General features: G+C 55.1%; 1 non-coding gene across 1 annotated transcript in view; it reads right to left on the reverse strand.

Moving 5' to 3' along the window:
* Positions 1-1,073, reverse strand: part of LOC126196989 (small subunit ribosomal RNA) — a 1,909-nt gene extending 836 nt beyond the window's left edge. The window contains exon 1 of the ribosomal RNA XR_007539403.1: positions 1-1,073. This exon is cut by the window's left edge and continues 836 nt beyond it. This is a non-coding gene — a ribosomal RNA (small subunit ribosomal RNA).
* Positions 1,074-5,000: the final 3,927 nt, after the last annotated feature.

Here is a 5,000-nt window from a genome sequence, read left to right on the forward strand (position 1 = left end):
GTTCTTGATTAATGAAAACATACTTGGCAAATGCTTTCGCTTCTGTTCGTCTTGCGACGATCCAAGAATTTCACCTCTAACGTCGCAATACGAATGCCCCCGCCTGTCCCTATTAATCATTACCTCGGGTTCCGAAAACCAACAAAATAGAACCGAGGTCCTATTCCATTATTCCATGCACACAGTATTCAGGCGGGCTTGCCTGCTTTAAGCACTCTAATTTGTTCAAAGTAAACGTGCCGGCCCACCGAGACACTCAATAAAGAGCACCCTGGTAGGATTTCAACGGGGTCCGCCTCGGGACGCACGAGCACGCACGAGGCGGTCGCACGCCTTCGGCTCGCCCCACCGGCAGGACGTCCCACGATACATGCCAGTTAAACACCGACGGGCGGTGAACCAACAGCGTGGGACACAAATCCAACTACGAGCTTTTTAACCGCAACAACTTTAATATACGCTATTGGAGCTGGAATTACCGCGGCTGCTGGCACCAGACTTGCCCTCCAATAGATACTCGTTAAAGGATTTAAAGTGTACTCATTCCGATTACGGGGCCTCGGATGAGTCCCGTATCGTTATTTTTCGTCACTACCTCCCCGTGCCGGGAGTGGGTAATTTGCGCGCCTGCTGCCTTCCTTGGATGTGGTAGCCGTTTCTCAGGCTCCCTCTCCGGAATCGAACCCTGATTCCCCGTTACCCGTTACAACCATGGTAGGCGCAGAACCTACCATCGACAGTTGATAAGGCAGACATTTGAAAGATGCGTCGCCGGTACGAAGACCGTGCGATCAGCCCAAAGTTATTCAGAGTCACCAAGGCAAACGGACCGGACGAGCCGACCGATTGGTTTTGATCTAATAAAAGCGTCCCTTCCATCTCTGGTCGGGACTCTGTTTGCATGTATTAGCTCTAGAATTACCACAGTTATCCAAGTAACGTGGGTACGATCTAAGGAACCATAACTGATTTAATGAGCCATTCGCGGTTTCACCTTAATGCGGCTTGTACTGAGACATGCATGGCTTAATCTTTGAGACAAGCATATGACTACTGGCAGGATCAACCAGGGAGCTGCGTCAACTAGAGCTGAGCAGCCGGCCGCCCGGGAGTGTGTCCCGGGGGCCCGCGCGAACACGCAAGCGTCCGCTCAATTATTCTGCAAACAGGAGGAGGCTGGGCTCCCCTGCACGATACACCTCGAAACCCTCTCAGGTCCCGGCGGCGCGCAGCGCCGTCCTAAGTACTTGGTCGGGTTCGAGAGAGGCGCAATCGCCCGGAGATAGGCGAGTAGACGCTTTCAGTGCGACCACCCGTGCTCCCAACTGAGCTTGCCGCTGCCGACAGAGGCCCGGGAGCGTGCTGTCGTGGTGTTGCCGGCGGGAGACAACACGCGGCCACAAACAGTGACCGGGCAGCTCCAACGCCAGCGCCACAGAGGGGCAGAGCCCCACTTGGGTGCCAAAGCGAACTCTCCCAGCACAGCGCACGCGCCAACACATCCGCACAGCTGCGATACAAACCACCTGCGAGAACCGCGGGGGCGACCGAGCAGCAGACGGCGTCGCGGCGCCGAGTGCCGGGCGGCGGCGCATCCTCAACGCACACAGTCCTCAATCGGACCAGCACACTGCAGATGTCCACCGCGCTTCGCACCGGGCCCGGGAGGACCCACTTTGGCCGCACGGCGCCGCGCGCTGGGTGCGCCGGCACGCAGATGCGCCGCCTGCCGCCTCCGTCAGCCGGCGCGCCTGCCACTGGGCGCCCCCACCAGCCGGCTGCCGCGCGTGCGCCCACGCAGCGCGCGGCCAGCACGCCGGGCGCCCCCCCCTCACCGGCCGGGGACGGTCCCACCCAGCCACCGCCGCGTATCGCTTCATACCCACATGCCCACTCACGTTCGTGGGTATGACGGGTGTCGCTGAAGCAACCGGTTAATACCTGTACCGATCGTCGATATCAACGATTCACCTCCAGCGCGAACAACCGCGCAACAACGGATTTCCAGTTCATTTGCGTAACTTGGGCAGCAAACGTAGACATCCATCTACATTTGCGACTTCTACGAGTCTTGCATGCCTGGATGTTGTGTGTCACGACGCACTCCATCAGCATACATACACGCTGCGACGTGTGCACGAAAGAACACGTGGAAGGTGGCCAGCGTACGTATGCGAATGCCATTGCACAGCTGCGAAGCGCATTCAACACGCGAACTCCTGACCGACGAGCTAGAGGTGACAGGAGGGGAGGGGGGGGGGGGGGCGGGGGCGATATACGTCCTATTGCAGTACACAATACAGTGGATAGCGGGACCATGTGGAAAGTAAGCAACACTCGCAAGATGTGAGGGTACGCACCGTAAAATGAATCAATACGCAGAACACCACAGTGTGCGCGAAGTGAACTATGTTGAGATGGTTGCAATTAGGCAACGCTACACGAATTCCTAGATTCATATAACTAACAATTACAGGGCAGGTTAAGGCGCAACGTGGGTTAGGTTAGGGCGCAACGTGGGTTAGGTTAGGGCGCAACGTGGGTTAGGTTTGGGCGCAACGTGGGTTAGGTTAGGGCGCAACGTGGGTTAGGTTAGGGCGCAACGTGGGTTAGGTTAGGGCCCAACGTAGGTTAGGTTAGGGCGCAACGTAGGTTAGGTTAGGGCGCAACGTAGGTTAGGTTAGGGCGCAACGTAGGTTAGGTTAGGGCGCAACGTAGGTTAGGTTAGGGCGCAACGTAGGTTAGGTTAGGGCGCAACGTAGGTTAGGTTAGGGCGCAACGTAGGTTAGGTTAGGGCGCAACGTGGGTTAGGTTAGGGCGCAACGTGGGTTAGGTTTGGGCGCAACGTGGGTTAGGTTAGGGCGCAACGTGGGTTAGGTTAGGGCGCAACGTGGGTTAGGTTAGGGCCCAACGTAGGTTAGGTTAGGGCGCAACGTAGGTTAGGTTAGGGCGCAACGTAGGTTAGGTTAGGGCGCAACGTAGGTTAGGTTAGGGCGCAACGTAGGTTAGGTTAGGGCGCAACGTAGGTTAGGTTAGGGCGCAACGTAGGTTAGGTTAGGGCGCAACGTGGGTTAGGTTAGGGCGCAACGTGGGTTAGGTTAAGGCGCAACGTGGGTTAGGTTAGGGCGCAACGTGGGTTAGGTTAGGGCGCAACTTGGGTTAGGTTAAGGCGCAACTTGGGTTAGGTTAAGGCGCAACTTGGGTTAGGTTAAGGCGCAACTTGGGTTAGGTTAAGGCGCAACTTGGGTTAGGTTAAGGCGCAACTTGGGTTAGGTTAAGGCGCAACTTGGGTTAGGTTAAGGCGCAACTTGGGTTAGGTTAAGGCGCAACTTGGGTTAGGTTAAGGCGCAACTTGGGTTAGGTTAAGGCAGAAGTTGGGTTAGGTTAAGGCAGAAGTTGGGTTAGGTTAAGGCAGAAGTTGGGTTAGGTTAAGGCAGAAGTTGGGTTAGGTTAAGGCGCAACTTGGGTTAGGTTAAGGCGCAACTTGGGTTAGGTTAAGGCGCAACTTGGGTTAGGTTAAGGCGCAACTTGGGTTAGGTTAAGGCGCAACTTGGGTTAGGTTAAGGCGCAACTTGGGTTAGGTTAAGGCGCAACTTGGGTTAGGTTAAGGCGCAACTTGGGTTAGGTTAAGGCGCAACTTGGGTTAGGTTAAGGCAGAAGTTGGGTTAGGTTAAGGCAGAAGTTGGGTTAGGTTAAGGCAGAAGTTGGGTTAGGTTAAGGCAGAAGTTGGGTTAGGTTAAGGCAGAAGTTGGGTTAGGTTAAGGCAGAAGTTGGGTTAGGTTAAGGCAGAAGTTGGGTTAGGTTAAGGCAGAAGTTGGGTTAGGTTAAGGCAGAAGTTGGGTTAAGGGATGGTGTGTGTGGGGGGGGGGTGGGGTGGCGAGGTTCGTTGATAGTGATGGTAGTAAGTGGACGCCTGAGGCACTATCAGATATGTCACGTCAGTTGCACTTGTGGCTCATGGCAGGTGGCGCGCCCGTTCTGTGTTTGTGGCAAAGGAGTGGCACACCTGTGTCTTTCATTCCTGCCATTGTTTATGTGCTGTGAGATGCGGCAGTGTGGTGCTGTTGGGTGCACCCCTGTGTAGGACATGTGTGGGTGTTGGTGGCGTATCTGAGCAATGGTGGTTGTAGGAAGAGTGGGATATTCAGTTTTCTGGTTCGACGTCCCGGTCTGGTTATCATAGTGTGGATGGTGTACTGTGGCCGAGAGGATGCACTGGATGTTGTTCCATGCTGGTACTTAGATGTTGTGTCTGCGTCTGTTACAGGCATAGACTAGTGGGTGATGGAGTGTGTGGGTGACGTGTGGTTGACATTGTGTGCACAGACGTTCAGCATGTATAGGGACAGTTGTATGTGTTATCTATATTCCGATGACTGCGCGTATTACTAAGCACCGCCGCGTATAAGCTTAATGTATGTATAGTCAATGCCTGTTCTATCTCTGTACAGTAGTAGCGGTGCGACTGCACTAGCTAGCTACACCTCGCGGCATCGTCCCCCGGTGTATGGCATATGATTATAAACATTCTGTCTATTAGTCAAAACCGGTGGTGTGACTACGTCACATGTTTGAGGTGGGGGGACGCAACACCGTGCCGGTGGGTCAGGGCTGCGAAACACTTTCCCCACACTGGGGGCTCGGACCCTCATTACTCGTCCCAGTAATATATTGCGGAGCGCACATAGCCATTGCCCAGAGTCTTTGCGACTGCGAGTGCAACGCCCACGGGGACCGACGTGGATGGGGCGGCCCATAGCTGATCGCTCAGCATCGGAATCCGTACAGTGAGCGACGCGGTCGCGCACAGACTTAGAGCACGTTTAGGGACAGCGGGAATGTCGAATATTGGATAAAACTCTTCATGAAACGCAAGATATAGGTGTGGATTGCAACTTACGAGTGCGGGAAACGTCCGCCGTTCATCCGCTGGACTTGCGATTTTGGTGGGTGGGGTGGGGCACGTACGGGTGCGGGTGGCGTGATTGTCGGTCGACGAC

The sequence above is a fragment of the Schistocerca nitens genome, chromosome 7 (genome assembly GCF_023898315.1).
Source record: "Schistocerca nitens isolate TAMUIC-IGC-003100 chromosome 7, iqSchNite1.1, whole genome shotgun sequence".
Classification (NCBI taxonomy): Eukaryota; Metazoa; Arthropoda; class Insecta; order Orthoptera; family Acrididae; genus Schistocerca; species Schistocerca nitens.